Source organism: Canis aureus, chromosome 15 (assembly GCF_053574225.1).
Source record: "Canis aureus isolate CA01 chromosome 15, VMU_Caureus_v.1.0, whole genome shotgun sequence".
Classification (NCBI taxonomy): Eukaryota; Metazoa; Chordata; class Mammalia; order Carnivora; family Canidae; genus Canis; species Canis aureus.
In genome coordinates, this window is record NC_135625.1 from 18,149,453 (window position 1) to 18,176,353 (window position 26,901).

At 36.3% G+C, this 26,901-nt stretch overlaps 1 long non-coding RNA gene across 2 annotated transcripts in view; it reads right to left on the minus strand.

Moving 5' to 3' along the window:
* Positions 1–26,901, minus strand: part of LOC144284282 (uncharacterized) — a 76,372-nt gene that overhangs the window by 27,232 nt on the left and 22,239 nt on the right. The window lies entirely within an intron of this gene.

A 26,901-nucleotide genomic window follows, 5' to 3' on the forward strand; every position in this document is an offset into this window, starting at 1 on the left:
CTTCTCACATTTTACTACCTTCATTACCCAAGGTTTTGACCCATGTGGGTCTTTATACTTTCTTTCCTTTTTTTTTCCTTCCATTATGTTTTTTATTATGTTTATATATACATGTGTGTCTATGTGCACACACAATAAATAACTTTTTTGGTAAGTCTGGTCTATGAAGAATCATTCATAATTAATTCAGTTGTCTATATTTTAACCAAATTACTCTAAACATTTCATATCATCAATTGCTTAGTCAAGGCAAGAGTTCACAGTTTTATTGATTTTTTTTTTCACTATCAATTACACTAAGCTGGTTGGAAAGAAACCTCATCATTATCAGTCTTACAGTGTATTATTATTGTCATGGTTATTGATGGCTAAAATAAGAAATGTGTTCACACAGGGGAGATGAATCATCTCTTGTAACTGCCATATAAGGTAAATAGCAAGTTAGAGTTGTGACATTTAGGAATGAGGTCCAGCATAAACGAATGTGCAGCATTGCATCCGTTGTTTTGGTCACTTCAATTGTGAACTGTGGGATAAGCACTGGTAGTTTGTGTACAGCCCACTATTGAAACAAAATGGAGAAATAGGTCATAGTTTCTAAAGTCTTTATCATCAATAATAGATTAAGAGAAAAAAACAGTCCTATTGAAGCTTGATTTTAGTCTTCTTTACACAAATATATTCCACTAAATTTTTATATCTAAAAATGTATATGTAATTCTAACATGACATCTAAAAACTGTTTTTAAATACCAAAACCATATTATAATGATTTTATTATACCCCTCACTAACAATTATATTTGAAAAAATCCTCACAGTCTATATATGATTTACTAAAATGTTTTCAGTTACATGCTGCTTCCTGTCAAGTATTCCTAAGCATTGGATATATATACTACATTTCTATATCAGGGAAAGATTTGAAATAACCTATTTTAAAATGCCTAGTAGATTCTCTGGCACATAGGGTTTAAATTTAAGGCCTGAATGTAATCGTCCAATATATTTGTGACGTTTGGAACATGTCACTCATCACCTTAAATATCAATTCAAGAAAATGTTTCTAGGATATCATGATTCTTCTCTATAGTATCTTCCTTTTCATTGATAATAGACAAGCTTCAGTGACCACTTGGTTAGTCTACTCAGAATTTTTGGATGACAAATTCTCATGAGAAATTCTTGTTTACCAGCACACCTGAGGAACATAGGCCCCTCCAGTTAGTATCAGAGCTCACTATGCATTTTATCTCACAATCTTGTGAAAACACAGTTTGAATATGCCCCCACAGGTCATTTTGTAGTGATGTGAAAAGTGAAAATCTCCTGGTCTAATGGGTGGAATTCCCTACGGATGCAGTTGAGCTGGTTAGTAGCAGTAGACTTCGTGGCCTTAGACCATTTCTTCCTCACTGCCAAGCAGGAATAGCACAGGATAAATACATGAACGAATACATGAACGATGCAAAGAGTCTAGAGTATACATACAATCATTAAAGTATCATCTGAGACTTCCTCCCACTTCTCGTCTCCACACCCCAGACTGTTTTTTGAGGTATGGGTATTTAATGCATTTCCATTAATGCTTTTCTCTCTACTAGAAAAGGTCAGCATGATGCCAAACTGGATGGTTTGAGACTCCAACATAGTGGCAGCTGATTTGGGAGGACTATTTTGTCTTAGGCATCCAGGTCAGTTCTATTTTATGCCAACTAAAGACATTGCTAAGAGTTTCACTTTAGCTGAAGTCCAACTTCCCTAGTTTGAAGGTAAGGAATAGAGAGGGACAAAAATCCTGTGTCTTTCTTCACAGCATCCAACTGGTCAGGACACTACTACAAAATGATCTAAATATTCACCCCATCAAGACCTCTTCCTAATCAGTGACTTTTGCAGCTCAAATCAACTACGGATAGAGTACAGCAGCTGGGGAATGGTATAGCTAGGCATGTGGTACCGAATTCTTGCTTAGTTCTTAGTTCAATTGCATTTGAATTAAGGTGGGATAGGTATTATTACTTGGAGGAATTTCAGGTACAATCATAGGTAGATACTAATAGTTCTGCCTTACAATATGTATATTAGAGACAATGGTAGTTTAGAAAATTATGTTTATTAGCAAATTGTATTCAACTTTCAGTGGAAAAGAATAACAATAGAAACAATATAACTGAAACAATATAACTGAAAACCTGCAGAACAAATATGACAACTATAATATACTTTCTGTTGCAAAATCTTGAAAAATGGATGATAAGAATTATGAATGATGACATCCATTTATATTTGATATGAAAATAGGATGGTGGACTACAGTGGAGAATTAAAATACAATAATAAACAAATAAGAAAATGCTATCAAAAGAATCATAGTATGAATTCAAGAAATTTGTCCTTCATATTTTAAATGAATGCATTGGATCATGTCTAGTGTTCACAACAGTAGCTTTCTTAGTTGTCACCATCATTAATCATTTTCTTCATCATAATCATCCACAGAATATTTATCATATGCTTATAAAATAATTAGTATACTTTCCTAGATAGGGTTCAACAAACTCCAGTCCTTGGGCCAAATCTGGTCCATCACCTCTTTTTCAGTAGCCAACGATTTAAGAGTTGTTTTTACATTTTTTTATATGATTTAAAAAAATTAAAGGAAGAACGATACCTTGTGACTTGTGAAAATTACATGAAATTCAAATGTCATTGTCCCTAAACAAAGTTTGCTAGAATGCAGCCATACCTATCACTTATATCACTTCTCTGTCTGCTACACCTTCAGAGTTGAGTACTTAAAACAGATACAATGTGCCCTGTGAAGCCTAAAATATTTGCAGTCTGGCCCTTTACAGAAAAAGATTGACAACCTCTGTCCTAGATGATCCATATCCCTTTTAGCCTTAACTCAAGGTAATTCAAAGCCAGAGTCAAAATTGTTTGGTAAAATCAGGTTGCTGTTTATCCTGGGAATGTTTTATTTGGGAACTTTAATTTGGGTTCTTATTAAATTGTGGAAACTTTCATGAACACAGAGAGTATGTTGACATACACATTGGCAGAACTGTTATAGATCATTTTGATTATGACTTTCTATAAGGTAGCATTTGTTGCCTAGAGCTGATTTGTCCAACTGAAAAATATAAATGAATAATTGTTATTATTCTTTTTCCTTGCTTATAGAACAGTGTACATGTAGTGGAACAATTTTAATTTGACTCAGGGCTATATTATAACATTCTGCTCCTCTAAAAGAAAGATTTTTCAAGTGGAAAATTCAAATTAAGGTTTCATTTGTCATAGCTTTTTTTTTTTACAAAAGAAAAAAATTCATAATGTATTAACAAATTAAAATGTTTTAATAATTATAAAACATGGACTAAGAAACATGAGAGAACTCTGTGTCTTAATGGATGGCAAACATGGTAAAATGAGTAATCTCTGAAGCCTTTTCATTCGTTCCTTTGATTTACCTGCTTATACTTAATTGCATGTTACTGCCTTTCAAAAAGTATGACTTAAGGACACAGAATATCCTATCATGGAATTGTAATCAACAGCAATTCTCAGTGGTTTCATTTAATAATAACAACCAAAGAAGACCATTAATTTCTGAATGTCTAAGCTTTGAGTAGTTATTTTAGAGTTGATACTTTATCTGGTCATTCATGGGCATGTAGCTGGTAAATCATTATAATTTATTTATATTCTCTACTTAATTTATATGCTCTGCTTATTTATATCCTAAACTAACTAAAATGGGAAAATGATCATTTCATATTTATCTAAAAATTTTATGAATTATTAGAGAATAAATGTAAATATGTACTTGGGACATGACTTATAATCATCACACTTCTTAAGAATGATTTGCCAAGTTAAATTTGCTTAGGTCATTCTTTTTTATGAAAAAAAACAGAATAAGCAATTTTTAAATGTATCCTGTCGCCTTTGATTCAGAAAGATGTGTCTGAGTTTTATATCCCCCCGCCCCACAAACTTTTATTTTGTTGTGTAATATTATTCTTCACTTTTTCTTTACTTTTGCTTTTTTATTTGTTTATGAGGACTGATCTCTTGGGAAATGTTTAGTATTTATTTATGTGTAGAGTTGACGTGTATACACATAAAAAGCAGGATCTATGATGTAAAGTCCTTTAAGTATGATAATGTTAAATATAGGATTATTGGGCAGCCCGGGTGGCTCAGTGGTTTAGCGCCGCCTTCAGCCCAGGGCCTGATCCTGGGGACCTGGGATCGAGTCCCATGTCGGGCTCCCTGCATGGAATGGAGCCTGCTTCTCCCTCTGCCTGTGTCTCTCATGAATAAATAAATAAAATCTTAAATATATATATGGGATTATTTCTTACTTTATAAAATCATTTCTTTTTTGTTCATTCAAAAAAAAATAAGCATTCATAAAATTACTCCATTGATATCAATGATTCCGAGAACACTCTTTCATGAATTGTTAAATCTCTGACTCCTTGAATGACGGATAAAAAAAAAGAAATCTCAATAGGTTGCTACACATAGTATAACATTATTTAAGATGACTTCACAAGTGTTGATTCAAGAAGAAGCAAACTGCTTTCAATGACTTTGGGGGAAAAAAATAGCTATCTCCTCTCCAGTCAAGTCATCATAATATACTGTGAAGCTTTCCTTCCCTCATCAATAAGAATTGAGAAACACATAAATAATGAGACACAATGGATACACACTTATAATGCAAAGGATGTGAACTAATGTTCAGATTAAACCCCTAAACATCACTGCCAAAAAGAAGTACAGCTGTAATCTTGAAGGGAAAAGGCTTAGAAAGGAAAATATGTACTGTCATTTCTGTTATTATTTGCCATGACTTAAAGACATGGTATAGCATAGAAGAGAGACTAATGTAGTTTAGTGTATATGTGTGGGTTTGAGATTTATGAAATGTTAAATTAAGTGGACAACTGGGAAAAGAAAAAAGTGGATCTGTAGGAAGAAGAGGACAGGAAGACATTGTTAAAAGGATGGTTTTCCTTCTGAAATAAGACTGATCCACCTAGTCAATACCAGAAAGAGGCATGGGAAAGAGAATCCTGGTGGCAAGGGCCAATGTGCATAATTAAATTGGTGCTTTTAAGTTTCTCCCCTTATTAGGGCCCTCTCATTCTTACTATCAGATGTGCCACCATGCCTGGACTTCAGGGATTGTACTGGTTCCTTTTTTGTTTTTTAAAGATTTTATTTATTTATTCATGAGAGACACAGAGGGAGAGGCAGAAACACAGGCAGAGGGAGAAGCAGACTCCCTGTGGGGAGCCCAGTGTGGGACTCAGTCCCGGGACCCCGGGGATCACCACTGGATCCAAAGGCAGACACTCAACCACTGAGCCACCCAGGTGCCCTGTACTGTTTCCTTATGAAAAGCTGTCCCTGGAGGATATGAGCAGCTGCCTAGATCTTCATAAATCCTCTTTTAAAACAGAAGGAGAGAGAGAGAGAGAGAGGAGAGAAAGGGAGCAAAAAAAAAAAAAAAAAGAGAGAGAGGAAATAAAAGAATGCAAAAGAAAAAATGCTTTTTGCATTAGTGGGAGCCAGACAGAAGTAAGTGCCAGATTCCAACAGAGCTCTTGCCATTGCTACAAGCAGGTGGATTCTGAGATTGGGGGAGCGTTTAAGTGACTCAGCTAGAAAGAGAGGCAGCATGGATAACATTTCTCTCCAGAAAGTCGAATACTATTATCAAAATAGTAAACAAAGGTCTGGAGCAGGGAAGTTCATAGCAGCAGTAGTTACAGGGAAGAGACTCAAGAGTCAGCAGAGCAGGACTGGCAACCTTGAAAGTGTATTTCTTCTGAGAAAACAGGAGATGAAGAGGACTAGGAGCAGTGCCCTTCAGAAAAATGGGAATGACAGAATTCAGAGGGGCACAAATCATTCTTCAGAAGCATAAATGAAAAGAAAAGCCAAACAAACACTAAACTGACGGAAGAGGGTGCCCTTGAACTAGGAACCCTGCCATGGTTCCTAGTTCATGAATACTTACACAGGTATTCAAAGAAAAAAAAAAAGTTAAACACCATGCAAGATGCGTACAGAGAAAATAGATGACGTGAATCAAAATATTACAGCTAATGAAAAGCAACCACAAAGCAAAAAAGAGTTGTTAACCCAATACTGCAACTTGAATTTAAGATCCACAGACTAGAATTTGTAGATAATTTTAAAAGTGGAATCAGAAATTCAGAAATTAAAACCAAAAATGAAAAAAAAAATGCAATGAAGGATGACTAAATTTAGGAAATATATTGGGAAAAAATCTTAGAAATAAGGAATAATTTATTAGGTGCCTTGGGGAGGATGTATTCAAAGGAAAATCTAATAAAGGACGTCAGAGGTAGGCAGGAAAGTAACCAATTGAACAAAGTTGGAATAAATTAAAAAAAAAAAGAGAAAGTAACTGAAGTGGAAGGTAGGAAAAGAAGTCCAATATACATATAATTGAAGGACCTGAATAAAAAATAAAACAGTTAAACAGAGAGGATATTTAAAACTGTAATCTAAGGAAATATCTCTAGAAATTAAAGAAACCTAAAACCTACTAGATTGGAAGACTTCACCCTATATACCTGAGAAAATTAGAATGAATTAATTAACTCCAAAACTATTCTAGCATTTTAGATTTTAAAGATAAAAAAAAAATCTCCAGACCATCCAGGAAAATAAATATATATTGGAATACAAATATTCAGATAGTACCACATTTCTCAAGAGCAACATTCTCAAGTAACTCACAAAAAAGTATGAAAAAGGGTTTTATTTCAAGGCAAACTATCAAGAATATTTATTTCCATAGTTGTTCTAGACTATAGAAAAGCACTTTTAAATGTGTAAGAACTCCGAAAATACTATATTCATTAACCCTTCCTTACAAAGTACTTGAAGATAGGTCTGAAGATAGGTTTCCTACAACTGAGAACTGAGGAAACATGAATTAAAAAAAACTGATTATGGACATTTAATATATTTAATTGTGAAACAAAGGCTAAAATTAGTATGAGGACTCAGGTTGAAACTAGTATGAAACACTGTACATTCTGACATATTATATGGTCCATATGTATTCTTGACTTTAGTTTTGTGCCTGCCCTTATTGGATTAAAATTTATTCTCTACCTTTATTATTTTCACCAATCTTAGGCAAAAAGACTATGGAAACTATCTGGACTTCTAGAAATTATTATGGTACATTTTTCTAAAGTTGGATTAAAGAGGAAAAAGTGGAAAATCTCCCTTTCTTACTCCTCTTCAGAACCTCCTAGAAATTATTGGGTTTGGGTGTGGGGCGGTAATTGTCATCTTGCTCTTTTACTTAGGAGAGATAAATGGAACCACCAACACATTAAAATATGACTTTTAAAAATTGTACATAAGCATTAAAAGTTATAGTTAGCAAAATCAAGTTTGGTGCATGACTATCTGAAATAACTTAAAATTGGAAATGTGACATGGAAAGAGAGACTCCAGATATTGGAACTTGGCATTCTTAGTTTCGTCAAATTTTCAAATGAGTGTTTTTAAATAAAAGGTAATTATCGGTTTAATGTAAGTCAATTGCATAAATGTTCATAGACAAGCAATTACATTATTGTCCACTGATGAGCTTAAGCAGATCAATACAGACGTTTAGTTCAGATGTTACCTGGCAAAGGAACAGCCTTATGTAAGTGAACCAAATGAGAGCTCATCGACCCTGTGCCTAGCAACCCAGTAAAAACTAACACCAAGCTTTTGCAGTGAACAAAGATAGGCTACTTACTGGTGTGGTGTGAGAGAACAGAGAGCTAATGCTGGAAAATCCTGAACTCCCTGATGGCTTGCAAGTGACAAGGGCAAAATTTGAGCAGGGGTCTTCTGAGAATGTGGACACCATTGATTAGAAGCCCATGAGGTCATACTAGCGGATGTTGTAGTGCAGTGTTGTCTGGTTCCTTGGAAGTCTTTTCCAACTTAAAAGACTTGGAACCTAAAAAATATTTTTATTCTTTATGTTGGAGTTTTTATTATTGTTTTTGTTGTTTTTTAAGGGGCTCAAACTCACGACCCTGAGATCAAGACCTGAGTTGAGACCAAGAGTCAGATAATACCTTACTGACTGAGCCACCCAGGTGCTCCTGTTGGATATTTTATTAGGTACCTAGGTGATATATTTCTAGGGTAGTGCTGATTAACTACTTGTCCTGCATATTCCTTTTAATGATAAGCAAACATTCCTATCCCTTGACCCTGGGCCTCCTTGACTGGTCAAGCCATGTGTGGGGTTGATATGATCTCTACTGTTCATTCTCCTATGTGAACTGAGAAGGTGGACACTGGCTTCACTTCCTAAGGGACCTCTATCTTAAATTTGGGGAATTCTAGTGAAAGATCTCAAGTGCTTATTATTAATCAGCATAAAGTAGCTAAAATATGTTAGAATCAGACAGGTCCAAAAAAAAAAAAAAGATACATTATAATTAACATTGAATGAATAATTTCAGTAATACATTACTTTTCTTGTGTCTATGGCCTGTGTCCATGACTACTGAATGTGTGGGTCTCTATAGTAAGCTATGGAATACTGGATCCCCTGTTCCAGAGAGTGTCACTCAGTAGATCTGAGGAGGGGACCAATAATCCATAATAGTAACAGGCCCCTTCTGGAAATCCTGGCACATGTGGTCCACAAATTATACTGTTGAGAAACACCAAAGATAGATGTTTGTTTTTCAAAGAAATTATGATTTTTTTTTTGGCTAATTCAAATCTGCTTATCTCAGAAAAAGTCATATTGACTTAATAAGAAAGATTAAGAGAAATAATTCATGAAGATGATTAGGCATCCTCAGATTTAAGAAAAATCTATATATGTAATGGATAAATTTAAATTAATGCATATTGACAACAAAGTCATCCTACATATAGACAACAAATGCCGATTCAGTTGGAAACTCTGGAAAAGGTCATTTAAATTTTAGTTCCTTGACCTGCAGACTTGAATATCAAAAACTAGTCACTTTGAAGATTTATTTAACAGAATTTCGGACAGAGAACATACAGTGCAATTATTTGCTCTTGTAGGCTACCACTTTAAAGCAGTTCTCCACATGGGGCAATTTTGTTGCCCCCAGGAGATAGTCTCAATGTCTGGAGACATTTTTTGTTGTCACAATTGGGGGAGGAGTTTTCTGTGTGCTACTGAATCTAGACCGGAGATGATGCTAAGTATCCTACAATTCACAAACAGCCCCTTACATTAAATTATCCATACAAAATGTCAGTGGTGCTAAAGTTGAGAAACTCTGCTTTACAGTTTTAATTTTTATGGGTTAAAACCATTCTGTCTAAAATATTCAGACTCTTTACTCATTAGTTTTTGCACAAAAACATTTCTGATTCTTTAAAGGCAAAAAATACAATAATTTAGCAATAAGAAAGACTTCCTGGATGTACCAAACACTAGGTAAATTAAATGCCATATTTACCATAGAATTTTTAGTATTGCTTTTTTTTTTTTTACTTCATTTGTCTTGTATTAGGTTGCACTATCACTAGTAATTTATAGTAGAAAATACTACACCTTTTTTCTGTCAAACCAAAAGTTATTCATAAGTATGCTTTTATTACATTGGTAACATTCCTATCAAAGACACAAATATCAAATGATTTATGATGATGTGATAGCAGGAGACATAAAATATTTATGGGCATAGATGTTTTCACAATCTTATGGGCAATTAAAACATAAGAACAACATGAAAACATAAAATGTCTAGAGAAGACGAGGCCCTTCTTGCCATCCTTCTCATTTACTTAATCTCCATGTCTTTCCTCTTTTTTTTGAATCAGGACTTAGAAATGTTGTTTTGTTGTGAAAGTTTGAAAGCTTTCAAAAAAATGACCTTCATTATAACTTAGTTCATGTTTTCAAGTGCTTTCTCCTCTTTTAGCAAGAGGCGCTTATCTGAGCTTTTTGATATGTGAATTGCATTATGAAATTAATAATAGTTTGATTGGATTTTATAGAGTAGCCACCATTTTAAGGAGCTCATTTAAGTCGGTTTTACTCATTATCTTTAAAAGATATTAACGCAAACAATCTAACTCAACCCTTGTGAAGAATCTCCTGGAGAAAGCACAGGGCTTGTAGTCATGTAACATAAATTAAGCCTTAGTCCATCGCTAACAAATTGTATAACCTTAGATAACTCTCCGGGTTTTAGTTTACACCTACAATGAAGAGATTGTGGTGTTTAAAATTTGGACATTAGAATGGTTTTCTAGGTTTTATCCTGGCTAAACCACTTGCTTTAGTGTGTCACTTGGGCATGTCACTTCTCTAAAACTTATGCCATTGTCTGCACAATGACAGTAATAATAGTTTCTCCCTCATGGAGTTTAAATCATGTAAGCTTGTTAAGCATTTAGGCTATAATTAGCATTTAATAAAAATTATTTGTGATTATTATTAAAACATTTTGACTCTAAAATCTGATAATTCACCAATGGATTAAAATGTGAAATATCTACATAAACCTACTAGGTATATTTGTATCCAGATATAAATTGTTGAATTGGCTCAAATCATTCCTGTATAACCTCTAATATCTAATACATTGGATTTTTTCCCCATCATCAATCGTTTGGCAGTGAGATATAATCAAAACGCACTATTATTCACAGACATAATTTTTGGGAGGAATTGGGTGTTACTATTACTTGTCTAATCATCTACTATACCCCATTCTAGAAGAAAAAATCATAATTATAGAGTTAAAAAAAAACATCTATTAAGTTTACAGAGTATAAACTTAAGGGGAAACATGCCATCTATGTTTAAAATTTAAGAATCTGTGCCTGGAACACCAAAGCCCTTAAACAATGCAAATGTAGAGAATAACACGTTGTGGGAATGCTGGGTGGGATGTGACTAATTCTACTTCGGAAAGGTTTTATGGTGACTGTTTATGTTAATGCATGACTTTAAAATTCTGAAGAATTTCCACAGAAATGGAGAGGAAGAAAGGAATTCCAAAATGAGACTAGACAAGAACAAGGCACAGAGAGGCAAAATGCAAAGTATTTTGAGTGACCTTGTGGGAATGGAGAGTATATGGAAAGCAGGAGAATCCCTTAGTGAAAATGTAATATGTGGAGATCCCTGGGTGGCTCAGCGGTTTGGCACCTGCCTTTGGCCCAGGACATGATCCTGGAGTCCTGGGATCGAGTCCCACATCAGGCTTCCCGGCATGGAGTCTGCTTCTCCCTCTGCCTGTGTCTCTGCCTCTCTCTCTCTCTCTCTCTCTCTCTCTCCTGTGTCTATCATGAATAAAAATAAATAAATAAATCTTTAAAAAAAGAAAAAAAAAGAAAATGTAATATGTGGTGCAACTGGAATTGTAACTATTACATGCTAGATTTTATAATATATATAACATATATATATGTTGATTGATTCCCAAGCGGTGAAGACTTGCAAGCTTGGTAAAAGTGGATCCTAAGTACAGAAGCTTCCACGTGTGATTCACTATCATAGGGGGCCAGCATCAATGAGAGGCAAGTATTATAGATCCTTTCCATGGAAAACAATAGCCCTGCCTTCTCAGAGATGCCCAGCAGGCACATTCTCCATCTCAGCCCTTCCTTGACTGAGAACCAGCTCTCCTCTACTCCTAAGAGTTTTTCTATCATGAGGCTTCTAAAACTTAAATGTGCATCCCAATCAACTAGGTGTCCTTTTTAAATGCAGATTCTTTTTAGTAGGTCTGAGATCTGGCATTACCAACAAGCTCCCGGTGGCACTCCTGCTGCCAATCCCAATCCATTGCAAACCAAGTCTTTCACATAGAGAAGGGTCACTAACCAAACTGTTCTCTCAAATTGAAAAGATGTTTCCGTTGTTTTGGTCAGAACCTGTTCTTATCCAAGACATCTAGAATAATGTTCTGAAATAACTTCTCTATGTTCTTTAAGGCAGGAGAGCATAGCCAAGCATTCAAATGTAATGGACATTTTTTACATAGGCACTGAGATTTTCTTTTAAGATCACATTAATTACGTAAATGGCATAGCATGTACTGTGTACCAGGTATTACACTAAGAAAGTAATCTATGAGATAGCTGTACTAAATAATAATTGTAAAAATAGAAAACATTTCAAACTGTGTGAACTAATAGGAAGAAAATTCAGTGATGTCACTCTAGCTTCTTCCTCAAATATGTGAGGAGGGTGAAAGTGACTGATACAATACTTGGATTTTTAAAATATTCTTAATGTGTTATATGAATGAAAATGCAGAAGCAACTCCATGTGTCGTTCACTGATGAATATTTTACCCTCATAATCCCTGGTTTTTCAAGTTATGTAAAAATATACTTAATTCTGACCTTTAGGGGAGCAAACCATTTGTCAGATACTGGAATTAAACAATCAGTGTCCTGAAAAATTTTGAGAAACCAAATGAAATCACAGCATCATCCGCCAGTCTACCACAAATCTTGGTTACTTTTCAAGATGGACTTACTTTGGATTCTACACGTTATCTAAATTTTCACCTTATTATATGTGAATACAGTAGAAAATCTCACTAGGTCATCAAGGACTGCACTTACATCTGGCAGAGAATGCCCTGCAGTTTTTCTTAAAACCTTCAGATAAGTAGATTAGTCAACATTCCCTGGTAACATATTTCATTATCTCAAAGACACTTAGGGACACAGGGCAGCCAAAAAAAAAAAAAAAAATCAGTCCCACATTAATCTAAATCCATTTCTCTTGTTCTGCTCTCATCTAACGCAAAAAGCATCTGCTCACCAGCCCCCACATGATTTCCTGTGAGTACCTGAAAATCGTTGTGAAGTAGGATCCAGACTTTGCTTTTTCAGGTTAAACCTCAGCTCCTTAGCCTTCCCTCAAAAACTCCTTACCCTAAGGAGTATTTCCTTTTATGCTTCAACATCAGATAGACTCAAAATTATCCATTTCACTTTATGTAGTGGAGTCATGGAACTCTCGAGGATACAATCAATAACAGTACAGTGATAGCTGTTGCTTTGTAAAATAGGCTCCTATTTCTACATCCCAGAATCCTGGGATGTAGAATTTAGTATTAGTATTTGCTAGAGTGGATATTGAGGACTTTAGCTATCATTTAGGACAAACCTATTTATAAATTTATAGAACTGAGACTTTAAGTATACCTTAAAGGCCATCTTGTTCAAGTTTCTCATAATCCATGCTATACAAGAGGCTTAACAAATTTAAATTACTTTCTGTTCTAGATCGCAAAGTTTTAAGACATTGAGATTAAAACTCTTAATTTTGAATATTTCTCCACCAAAACTCTATTACAATTACTTTTAGGAACAATGCCCCCTGTCTTACTCTATACGGTTGCTTCTGTGGTTGATTTGTTGTTGCTTTATAGATGATGGGTCTCACTTGAGTGCTGGAGTGAGTTTCTTGTCTTTAAGCAGAGGATTTTATATGTCTTCCAATTAGGTTTTATCTCATTGGGTATAGCCCCCAAATCTCAAGTGGTTGATATATTTACCTATAATTTGTGAATTGGTCATGTGTTATTTTGACTTAACAATATGGGGGAATTGAATAAGCATACCAACTATGTTTTCTACTAAATTATTGGTTAACCATCAGACAGGAAGTGCCAAAGACAAAGGCCACGAATCTGCTGTGGATTCCTCTCTAAAAATAGATACAGAAAGCATTCAGCCCTTTTTTGGAGTTTGGTCATTTGCACAATTTCAAGCTCACCTTCACCATTTTGTTACCCAGCCTACACTTCCTCCATGTTGTAACCAGGATTGTTTTGCAAGGCTTTCCCAGGTATTTTGATTCTCAAAACTGCCTAGTTTGGGGGTGCTTGGGTGGCTCAGTTGGTTAAATGTCTGACTCTTGATTTGGGCTCAGCTCATGATCTCAGGGTTCTGGGATCAAGCTCTACATCAGGCTCAGAGGGGAGTCTGCTTGGGATTCTCTCCCTCTGCCTCTGCCCCTCTTCCCCTTGTGTGTGCGCTCTCTCTCTCTCTTTCTCCCACCCCTCTCTCTCTCTAAAATAAAATAAATACATCTTTTGAAATTGACTAGTTTCTAGCCTTAATAACTCCATAATTACTCTGGATAAATGTGCTAATTCCTATTACTAATTTCTTAGAAATCACTGGATATACTTTAATAATACCATATAGATATCGTTGGATGATTTATGTCAAACTAATGTCTGTAATTTGTGAAATCCTTCTTCTTCCCACTTGGAAAATGATGGCAGTGCTTCCAATCTACCCCATCTATCATGTACCTGGTTCCTCTTGGTCCCTCAGAGACTACCAGTAGCTCGTGCATAATCTCCCAGGCAAATGATCTCCAGTTCCTAAAACACAGGTCCTCTGGGACAGGAGAACTGGCTTAGAAGATCATACAGTTAAACTTCCTTTTACTTTCTCTTCACTTGTGCTGGAACTAAGCTCTAGAGCAATCTTTCCCTGCACCAGAGCCAAACCAAAAGAGATAAACTGGGGAGAGAAAGGGGAAAAAAAAAAAAAAAAAAAAAAAAAAGCACTTCCTCAACAACATATATTAAACTTTTATTTTATATCAGGTACTATTCTGAGAAGTACATTTCATTTTTTTTTCATTGAAATGGATAATAAACCTGTGAAAAAAATCTACCTTCTTACAACTTGCATGCTCTATTTAGCATAATGTTGTCTTTAATAGCACTTGTTTATAAAGCTTATCGTAGGGTGTTGAAGTATTTTAACATAAACTACCTAACTCAGTGCTGATGAAATTTCTGCTACAGAGACCTTGTTCTTCTTACTTACAGATGCAGAATAGGAGTCTCCAAGAAATTTAGGGAATTGCTAAAAACCACAGTGCCTCAAGGCAGGAAAAGGGTAATTTCCAATCTAAGCATCCTTCAACAGCTCACACCCACCTCTCTAATGAGTATTTCTTATCTTTAGTTTAAATCAACTTTTACTAATGTATAGGCACTTGTACTATCATTAGTGATTTTGTTGTAAGAAACATATAGTGTTGGGCCACCTGGGTGGCTCAGTTGGTTAAGCGTCTGCCTTCATCTTGGTCATGATCCTGGAGTCCTGGGAGGGAGCCTCATGTAGGGATCCTTGCTCAGTGGGGAGACTGCATCTCCTTTTGCCCTTCTCTCTCTTTCTCTCTCCTCCTCCTCATTCTCTCTCCAAAAATAAATAAAATCTTAAAAGAAATGTATAGCATTGGTAATTTTATTATAACAGTTCTATTCTTGACAGGATTCCTTCCTTTGGTCTGACAGCCCTTTCAGGGATTCAGAATAGGAAAACTTATCAACCTTTGAGCCAAAATAAGAAGTACCCATGCCATTTTGTCCATTTATCTGATCTTGTCCCATTTCCTTGGCTTGACTCCCTGTTTTCATAATGGGATAGCCACTTTCTCCTAGAGTTCTATTGCTTCCACTCCACTAGGCTGCTTTGACTTGGAAGTCACAATTTGATCCTGAAATAAATCTTCCCTTCCTCTGCTCAGACATCCTTAGCAAGGCAAGAAAAACATCATCAGAATCTTTGCTTTGAGCTGGATCATAAAGTTTAGCTCACATATTCTTGCTGTAAAAAGAAATCCAGTGCACGTAAGCAACATCCATTTCTCTGAATAAAATTACTTCTGCTCCTCAACCTTTTCTTTCTTATCCAAGAACTTGTCACGGAAATCTGCCCTTAGGATGTCTTGCCTGACTGTCTGAGTCCAGGGTTCAATCAGGGAAGCAGAACTACTGGAAGTATTATGGAGTAAGGGATTATTCTAGAAATAAAGCCTTTCATAAGAGGAGAAGCAGGGGCAGTTGGAGAACTAGGCAGCCCCGTAGCAGGTGTATCTAGTTGCTGGAGTGGGTCCACTCCCAGGGGAAAGTAATGGACAGATCTGTGGAGGCTTTCTGTGTGTACCTGGTGGTTGACCTGGCATTGCTGTTGGCCAGCAGGGCCAGCGGCGGAGAGAAGAACCAGAGGGGAGCTGCGTACAAGAACAAGCTGGAAAAAAAAAAAAAAAAAAAGGAAGAAGAAGAAGAAGAAGAGGAACAAGCTGGAATCCACCAGCACATTTGCATCTGTTCTCACTTCCTCTCTGGGATGCAACTTCCAGAGGAAAACATGCCTTTTCACTTTCACCATCCAAATCATGGTTAGTTTTCCTTTATTGCCAATTCTAAACCAGAAAAGGAAGTAGATTCTGAGAAGAGTTAATTCCAGTCTAGCCAAGTCGACACAGTACAAAGCCACCATCCTGGGCAGCATCTTTGGAACACGGAGTTCCACCCTCTCTCTTTTCTACCAATTCTGAGTCCTTGGCATGTATTTTTAATTAATTTTATATTATAATTTTGACTTTATTATGTTATGCATTTACATCCTCAACACTTACAAATTTTCTAAATCATGAAGGGAAGTGTTTTACCTAATTTAAAATATGCTCTGAACTATATGCCAAATGCCATTTGAATCTGTCTCTTTTGACTACTCTGTTTTCTTTTGTACGTTAGTTATCAATTCCTGCGACAATACCACATTGTTCTATTTACCGCATCTCTGTAACACATTTTACAATCTACTGAGGGCATTTCTTCCCTCAACATTTCAATTTTTCTTTCTTTTTGTGGCTGTTATCATCTGGCTCCCCTTCCATATGAATTTCAGAATCATTTTATCTTTATTCATGCCTCACAAGTATTCTTTTATCAGAATTACATTCTTTTAGATTATTTCAGGAAAATTATCTCTTGAAAATATAGAATATTTGGAATCAAACAATGTGCACAGATCTACCTGGCACAATCTTTAGGGTTATTCCTAGATTACTAGATTTGTGGAGGTGGCATTTATTGTTGCTACTATGATGAGTCTCCTGTTTCCAATTTATTTCTAACCAATAATTATTTTTTGTATATTAAAATTGAATTTGCCTAACTCATTGAACCCTTATTTTTCTAATGATTTTTCAGATGTTTCCTTAAGTATAAAATCACAGCATTTTCAAGAATGTAATTTAATGTACTATGTTATAATACTTCAAAGTTCTTTTTCTTATTCTATTGCTCTGGTCAGGAAACCAAGGACAATAAATAACCATGGCTGCAAGAATGGCCATTCTTGTCCTATTCCTTACTCAAATGGTAATGATTCTATTATTTTACCACTAAGTGAACTGTTGTTTCCTGAAACATGCCCTTAATTACTTAAGGAATGCTTCTTCTTTATGTTTACAGAGTTTTTATTTTAATCAGAAATGAGTGAGGGGTTTTAATCAAAGGTTTTTTTCAGAATCTATAAAAATAATCATGTGATCTCTCTGTACTCAGTAAATTATATTAATAAAATATCTTAATATGCATATTTACTTCATTCCCTCAATAAAATCTATTTAATCACATTTTCTTCAGTATAGTGTTAGATTTAATATTTTATTCAGAGTTTCTCCACCTTACAGTCACAAGTGACATTGGCAAATAGATTTCAGATTTGTTTTTCTCTCTGTTATGTCTTTGTTTTGTAGTTATTCTAGACTTGTCAAATGAATTAGAAAGCTGTCCAATTGTTTATTTTTTATCTCTTCCCATGATTTCATCCTGTGGATTCCCGGGCATCAAATTCATTGTTTTTTGAATTTTCAATCTCTCAAAAAATAAAAAGGGGGGTTTCCTTCATTCTTCTTCTTCTTTTTTTTTTTTTTTTTCTCCTAATGAGGAGGGTTTTTCCCTGTCCCTATTTTAGGTAATCATTTCCTGCTAGTTTCTCATGAGGGCTATTTTATTTAAGGCCAAGAGACTATCACCCCATTGTAGTAATGCATGATTAGAAAGAACATATACTCTACTCCATTGCCCCATAGCCATTTTTAAGTTTATTCAACTAACACTTATTGCTGCGTATGTAAGGAGTATCATAATGGGATTTAAGGTATGGGAAATAAATTGTTTTAAGATAGACTTGAAAGACATCATCTGGCCTTTAGAAACTTAAAATGTGTTTGGAGAAATGACATGCACTCCTGAAATAATTTAATGAAAGTACAAATAAATGTATTCATAATATTTCATGATAAAGCATAAAATGAGTATGGAAATGTAGAGAGGATGTGCCCAAGTGGTGAGGAACAAAAGTTAAGAGGAATTAGTCAGAAAACACTTAAGAGGAGAGGTGAGTTCTGAGCTGAATATTGAATTAGGGGATATACATGAAGTGGGAGCTCTGAGAGAATATTATGAATAGTATGTGAAAGAGGCAGGAAAACAATAATAAGCAAATATGTGGGCAGATAATAATCTACATTCATTTATCTGAAGCTAAAGGAGGCATTTTAGAAAGCTCAATAAATTAACCTCAGAAAGCATGCTGAGGTAGGTCCAGCAGTCAAGGCCGAACCTTGCCTGCACCAGCAGGTGACTGGTACTTTCTGTCTCCTAACATTCAACCGGGCTTTGTTCAGGTTTAGCAAGAGGCAAGCCGACTGTGGCATACCTACAAAACTTAGTTTAAATGTGATCTTGAATTGACATATATTAACATAAGGAATATGTATAAATATACACACATACCACACACATGTTCTGTCTCTGAGTCAAGTGGAATAGTCTTGCAGTGTCCTATTGTAGAAGGGGGGGGTGGGGCGGCGGAGATTGACCTTAACAAGTATGGCTTAAGTGTTATCGTATATAAATGAAACAATGTCTGAATATAAACTAATGCCGTGAAGGGTGTGAAGCTCTCCTCCGTATAAGGAAAAAAACTATATCTGATATCATTACCCCACTTTGTGCCCCCCCTAGTTAGGTCAAACCATAAGGAATGGTAATTATTAAGAAAGGAAAGAAAAATGAAAAACTATATCTGATATCCCCACATAATTTTTGTGATTCCATACTTATGCCAAACCATGAGAAGCATGAGGGGGACAGTGGTACAACAGTTGAATTCTCAGAGAAATCCTGTCTCAAAAAAAAAAAAAAAAAAAAAAATCTGATAATAATTAACTTTGGTACTTCAAAACCTTTAAACAATCACCTACACAAATGTGGCCTGGTTTGCAAAGTTACGTGGCACCAGTAGCTGGTGCATTCCTACAATCATGAATTATCACAAAACCGCACAGAGATGAATCTGCTTTCAGATTTCCATTGATCAAAAAGGGCTTTCTATGGATTGAGGAATGTTCTAAAAAATAAGTCACCTTCAGGATGCCTCGGTGGCTCAATGGTTGAACCTCTGCCTTCAGCTCAGGGGATGATCCCGGGATCGAATCCCACTTTGGGCTCCTCGCAGGGAGTCTGCTTCTCCCTCTGCCTACGTCTCTGCCTCTCTGTGTCTCTCATGAATAAATAAATAAAATCATTAAAAAAAAAAGTTACCTTTGCCACACAGGAAGCTCTCTCTCCCCTTTAAATTAAAGAAAGACCTAATGAGGGAGTAATGTAGATCTGAATCTCAATTCTGATTGTCCCCTTATTCTCTTCCTATCTTGGGTGATTATTATTAATAATGTATGTTAAGTACTTAGCACGATGTTGGAGAATAAGAGCTTAATGAATGGTAAATCTTTTATTTTTTCCCTCATTATGAAGGGAACCACTTAAAAAGCATTTGCCGGATGCCATGCACTGATCCAAGCACTTTACACGTGTCTCCTTACTTAACCATCACAACAACCTGATGAGATCGGATACTATTAATACCCCAACTTTATGAATGGAAAATTTGCCTAAGGAAAGCCAGTTAGTAAGAGGAGGAGCCAAGATCAAAACTGATGTCGTCTGGCTCAATCAGTAGCACTGCCTCATCACACTCTCTTGGTACCATGCAGTAACGGTCTCTGATCTTTTAATTTTGATCATATAATATCTGCTTAGCACATAGCAGAATGAAGGTACTAGCTCCACCTCTGGCAAAGTCCAACTGTTACTAATTTTGGTGTGTAGGTGTAAAGACAAGGTGTGAACACGGATAGAATGCTGGTTGGGCGGCATATGAAGTAGCTCACGTTATTGCAGGTAGGGAAAACAGTTTGATGTACTAAGAATTAAATGGAAAATTGCTACTAAGAACATTTTCAAGGTAGTGTCTGCAGGGTGGTGCCTTATAGAACCCTAGCACTGTACATACTATCAGTTCACTTTACTCGTTAACCTTTCCCTATGGTTAAAGCCAAGACTATGGAAGTTACAAAGTATGACTCCCATCTTTAAGTGTAGGAAAGGAAATAGAAATAGAAAATTATTGCTTTTGAGTAGAAAGAAACAAGAAATTTCTTAATAGAGAGGTGAATATGGGATCCCTGGGTGGCGCAGCGGTTTGGCGCCTGCCTTTGGCCCAGGACGCGATCCTGGAGACCCGGGATCGAATCCCACATCAGGCTCCTGGTGCATGGAGCCTGCTTCTCCCTCTGCCTGTGTCTCTGCCTCTCTCTCTCTCTCTCTCTGTGACTATCATAAATAAATAAAAATTAAAAAAATAATAATAAAAAAAATTAAAGCTGAGAAATATCTATTAAAAAAAAAATAGAGAGGTGAATATATTGGAAGGAAATTGGTGGAAATGTCCCATTACAGACATTTCAATCTAGGCTCAGGAGAACAAGGCTTTCTGAGTTAAGTGAACATTTTTTAGGCAAAGACAATAAAACATTCAGAGGCTTCCAGTATCAAGAAGTGGTCCTGGAGTGAAGTGTATTTTTCTTAATCTGTGCTCATGGAGTGGGAAAATAGAAGCCATCTTTGACAGGCATTGAGAATATTCCTCAGTGGGCATTTCCTTTCTTTCTCACTCTGTGTCAGATCCTTTACTCGTTCCTAGGGCTCAAATAGGAATAAAACCTAGCTGTTGTCCTCTAGCAACTAAGAGGCTATTTGTGGACACAACAATGTAAAAGATGAGTGTGTGGCCACATGATAAACATGTTCATGGCAGCATGTACAGAGTACACTGAAAAGTCTGAGAAGGGAGTGAACCAGTTTCCTTGGGCAGAGTTATTAAAGCTTTAGGAGCTCGATTAGACAGGTAAACTGCAGAGTACGCAAATCACCTTGAATAAAGGAAGCATGTCTTCAGCATAGTTGTTCCTAAGATATGTGGGCCTCTCTCAGCTCCTCAAGCTTCTGCTCTCTTTATGCCTGGGTCTTTATCATTTATATTGCCACATTTACAAGATACCTTCTACACAGTCTTTTAAATGTGTGAGAATTTTTCCACTTAATGAAATCATGGAAATCTAAGATAATTTTTGAAGTTTTTACCCTTCTTTAATTTCCTCCTAATAGCAGAAATTGAATTATAAACCATAAATACGTATCATGATTTTTAAAAGTGAAACATGAAGATAAAGTCGGGCCTCCAGTGTGGTATCTGTAAATATCATGTGAACTATTTTTACTTAATGTGAGTTCTGGCTATTTTGATGCTCAAATACAAATCTCAGAAATGGAAAATAAAAATAAAAGCAGTTAGTAGTCTGGGCCTACCTTTTACCTCTAATTCTTCACCTGCCTGATACCTTGTAGGAAAGGAAGTAGAAACAGTGTTGAGCACTAAAGACCTGGTTATCATTGGGAGCTATGTTGAGTGAGAATGCAATTTTACTCAATTAAGCCTTAAACAACTGATGTCGGCAAATGTGGTCTGTGCACTAGAGACCCTTATTATATCTAATATAAAATAGTTAATTGCTTCCAAATGAAACTCAAATCAGACAGAGAAATGTCTAGTCTGACTAATACTAAAATAAAAGTAGTGCGGGCACTGTTGTGTTTTTGCTTGACTCTGTGGATTCTTGAGAATATTCATTTACTTAATAGGTAAAAATCAAGGCATGTGTCCTCTAGGGACAGCCACTCTTGGGACACATGGACAGAAATGCAATTTTCTCTGTAATTTCTTTGATGAATTCAGTAAAGATCTCTATTAGTCTATGTGATAACAGTGTTTCTGGGCAGTGTTGCCTACTGAATTTTGGCTCATATCTATTAAATACATTCAAATATAAAACTTTACTATCAAAATAATCTGAAAATCATTCTCTTTGTTATTTTAAGTGATGCTATCATTAGCCTATAGATACAGTCTCATGTGATTTTTCTTTTAAAGTTGTTAAAATCAAGGGAATACCCTAAAGATTAATTTTATTAGAAGAAAAACATTTCAACTGCTTGTAATTAGGGAAACAAAGAAATCCTAATGTATTTTGGAGCTTTTATTTTGGCCAAAAAAAAAAAAAAAAAAAAGGAACTTAAATTGCCACAATAGTCACAGAATGCCAAAAGGAAATCCTCCCAACAAATTCACAATTTACTGTTAAGCTTTTCATTGTGAGTTATGTTTGCTAAATCTCAAGAGCATTACAGTGGAAAAGAAGATAAAGACATAAATAAGTCTAGGTTGTGGTATTAAACTAGATCCTGTCAACATAAATTGATAAAGGAAAAAATAAATATTTTTAGTATACAATTATGTTTGAAAATTTGATTGCTAATGGATTTCTATATTCCTATCAAGGTCAGATGGGCAATTGTTTATGAGAAACCTGAAATCCCTTATAGCCTGTTCCAACAAGTTTTATAGCATCTATTCATGTTAGACATTTTGCCATTTCAAATGTTTCTCCCTCCTGTTTTTTTTTTTTTTCATAAGAGCAACGTGGTACATTTTGTCAATTTTGCACTTGTTTTCAAAACCCTCCTTTATTTTAGTGGAGAGCATGCAATTAACCCACTTCTCCCTATTGAGAAGCATCTTTATAATAACAGCTTTCCTGGCAGAGCTTTTGTTAGGCAGATTTTAAAAATCAAGAGCCCATAAAGGTTGGACAAAATCCAGTCATATTAAAGTTCAGCAAATCTCTTTCAAGGTCATATCCCTTAAAGTTATAAAGGTTTTGTTCCTGTAAAAAGATTGCCAAGTCATTTTCTACATTAAAAGAAAAAAAAAAAAAGGAGACAAACAGTGTTACCTGTTTTACCAAATGTTGAGAGAAAAGCAAAGGTTTTACTTCTGTCAATGAATTGACAAGGAAGAGATTTTCTGCTCCCTTTGCCACTTTGAAGCTTGGTTGTAGGAAGGGTGAGACTCGGTAAACTGCCCCACAGACTCATTCAAGCAGCCGGGGCTGGCCAGAGATCCAGCTGCATGAAAGAGCTTAATAGTCAAAGGGCATGGTAATTCCCTCCATCTGCCTTTTCTTTCTTCTAAGGCAAAATCTTCACCTGGTGTTTTTGATTCATGTGTTCTAATTATGATGGCTGCCATCAGCAGCCCTGTGGGGGACACCACAGACTCGCTGAGCCCAAAGAGCATACTGAAGCTTGTTAAGAGACCATGTCAGCCTGATTTTAGGGCCCATTTTGCAGCTCTCCCCAGGCCTATCTAAAAGCATCAGGAGTCTCCGTCTTGCAGGACAAGTGCATTGTCTTTCTAAATGTCTCTTCCAGATAAGCAAATCCAAATATGGTTCATTCACCGTGGCTTTGAAGACGCAGTGGGGAGCTTGGCTTGCATGGTGGATACAACAAAATGCTTAATATTATCACTTGGTATAGAGCTAAAGAACTCAATTTCCAATTCCAAGATAAAAACCTTTGCTCCCCAGCTATGATCAAGAGTTTGAAATTTAAATCAGGAGTCTTGAAAGCTATTCTAACTCTCGAAAGGGCTGGCTTTCCCATACATACAAAGAAGAATATGCTGTGCTTGCATTAGTATCTGAATCAGGAAAAAGCTCACATCATTTTAGAAAATGTAATACTTTCCTCTTTCAATTGCAATGCTGTGGAGTATTTTCAGTTCATTTGTTTTATTGTATTTCCCATTATTTAGATTATGATTAGGGCTGGTCCCATAGTCCTTTTTTATTACTTTATGTACCTCCTATTGTTTTAGTATTTCCACACTAATAATACCTGGCCACATCCAAAAACATTTTTTGATTTATTGTAATATAAGGACAAAAAGCAGCATCAAAAAAATAAACTTGGCAACATCCTCAGCACCACACAGACCCCTTGCCCATATATATTGTATATCTTGAGTCAATACTTTTAGTTAGTTTCAAAATAAATGCCAAAATGAGAGTTTCTTTATTTATGTGGTACTTTGAAGAATGTTCTAGTTCTGTTTAGGTTGTGTTAGATAAGAGAAATTGAGTTCATATAAGAAAATCACATTTAGGGAATGAAACCTAAAATCATCCCCGATGATTTGTTAAGTGGTGATTCGGGATATTTCAGAACAAACTCTCATAGGCTGTCATTCTAATTCCCAGCCCAAATCCCAAGTTTATTAGTCCAAGGATTCAGAGAAGCAACTCACCAGTTTGCAAGATAATTTTGGTTGGCAAACCATCTTATAGTTGGCATCTAAATTAATAATAGCGACAATGGCTTGTAATTCCTTATGTTGTTGGGTATTCTGGTGTTTAGTTTGGGTAAGAGTCATTACTACCCTTGCATACTTGCTATTGTTTCTTTGTCTCTCTTTAAAAAAAAAAAAAAAAAAAGATTATTTGAGAAAGAGAGAGGGAGAGAGCATGTGTGTGCTTGTCTGCTTGGGTGGGGGGAGGGGCAGAGGTAGAAAATCCCAAGCTGACTCCCTACTGAGCACGGGGCCTATACAGGGCTCCATCCTACAACCTGTGAAATCATGAACTGGGGCGAAATCACTAGTTGAATGCTTAACCTACTGAGCCAACTCAGTGCCCCTATTTATCTTTGAATGCTCACTTTGGCCTAAACAAACAGTTGTGAAATGTGTTGCATCCAATCAAGTCTCTTAGGAGATGATTGATGCCATTTGTTGAGCTACTGAGCCATCACCAAGTGCTTGGTACAACAGGGTCATATCAATGGTTAAAACAAATGTTTCCTTAACTAATAGCTCAAAAGAAAAATAATAGATAAATACACATGTACACATACATTTCACTTTCCAAATCAATAGATCCTATCCATTTTAACCCTAAATATTTCTCAAAACTATTCCCTTTCTCTTCTCCACCATCACTACTGTAATACAGGCATTCTTCATTTCTGGCCTTAATGCTGGTGGCATCTCCCAATGGATCTGTTCACTTTTCATTGTCCCTGTTAGGCTCATCTCCCAAACAGTTACCAGACCAATGGGAATAAAATGCAAACCTACCATGCTATTTCCGTTTGAAATCCTTTAGTGACCCCTCCTGGCCCCTGTCTACCTTTCCAATCTCACCTCTCCCTACCCACCTCCCACTACCACACACACCTTAAACCCCAAAACCCCAGTGAGGCTGCTTTAACCCATACTACTTTCCTCTGCTTTCTAATCATTTTAGGTTTTATCATTTTTTGCTTGTCTCCAATAATAACAGTTATGTTTGCTTGCAGTTAGATAGCTTGTATTCATGCAATGTTATAATAACATCCACTCATTCACCAAAAGCACCTGTCATGTAAGGTAATATGTATAGGCACTGCACTGAGTCTTAGGTATTCAAAAACATAGGCATATCATTAAAGAGCCCAGCAACAGACTTCTAGGCAGATAATTATAACAAATGGTGCAGTGGTGGATATGTGTCCAGGGGAGTCATTGAGAGGACCTCATGGGAGTCTGAAGTCTTGAGGAATGAAGGAGAGAAGATATGCAGGAGAGCAGCTTTGTAAAAAGTAAGATTCTTAGCAAATAGAAGTTAGCCACATGCAGGCCATTTGTTGTCAGGCACTCAAAACAGAGCAAAATGTGAGAAGACTGTCAAGGTAATAAATATCATGGCACACGGGTAAAGAATCGAATTTGGAAATGAACCTGGAGAGGTAGACAAGGTGCCAGTTGAAAAGGGTGCTATATACCATGTAAAAATAACTTTAAATGATCAGAAACTATTGAAAAATGTGACCTCAATCTGACATGGGTCAGGTTTGCATTTTAGATGGGTCAGTTTGGTACCTCTGCAGAGAGGGAATTCAATGAGCAAAGCACAGAAGAAGGAAGACCCAGGAGGAGGTCTTCATAATACACACACAAGAGACAGCAGAAGCCTGAATATGAGACGGAAAGGGGATGGAGTACAGTCGGGACTATTTGGTAATTGACTGGATTTAGGCAGTGAAAGAAGTGGAAGAGTCAGAAATGGTTTTGTGTCCTAAGGGGTGACAAAGAGATCCAAATGCCAGCAACAGAGAGAATCAAAAAGTAGGAATATGTTAATGATATAACAGCCATTAGTTCCACTTTCTTTTTTTAAAAACTTTTTTTTTAAGATTTTTTATTTATTTATGGTAGTCACAGAGAGAGAGAGAGAGAGAGAGGCAGAGACACAGGCAGAGGGAGAAGCAGGCTCCATGCACCGGGAGCCCGACGTGGGATTTGATCCCGGGTCTCCAGGATCGCGCCCTGGGCCAAAGGCAGGCGCTAAACCGCTGCGCCACCCAGGGTTCCCTAGTTCCACTTTCTTATTGTGACGTATGCTTCATAGGTCAGTAATTTCTCTGATGGAGTCCTTATAGAAATGCATACATTTCTGAATATATCAGAAATACATTAGTCACTATACCCGGGACCTAAGCAAAGTAGGTCCAACAGATGAATCAAACAAGTACCCTCCTTTCACTAGGGAGCACCTCGGTAAATACCACCATGCAAAGTAGAAAAGGATAAATACCTCAGAAAAGGCACAAATGAAAACCGGTGTTCAGTGGAAGAAGGGTGACGTTCGGCTGGGGGTTCAACTGGAATGATGGGTGAGATAGCAGTGAGAAGACCCTTGAAGCTTATATAGGACTTAGGCATGTGGAGATCGGCCTTGAAGAGCTTCTGGGCAGAGGGTGTTGTAACA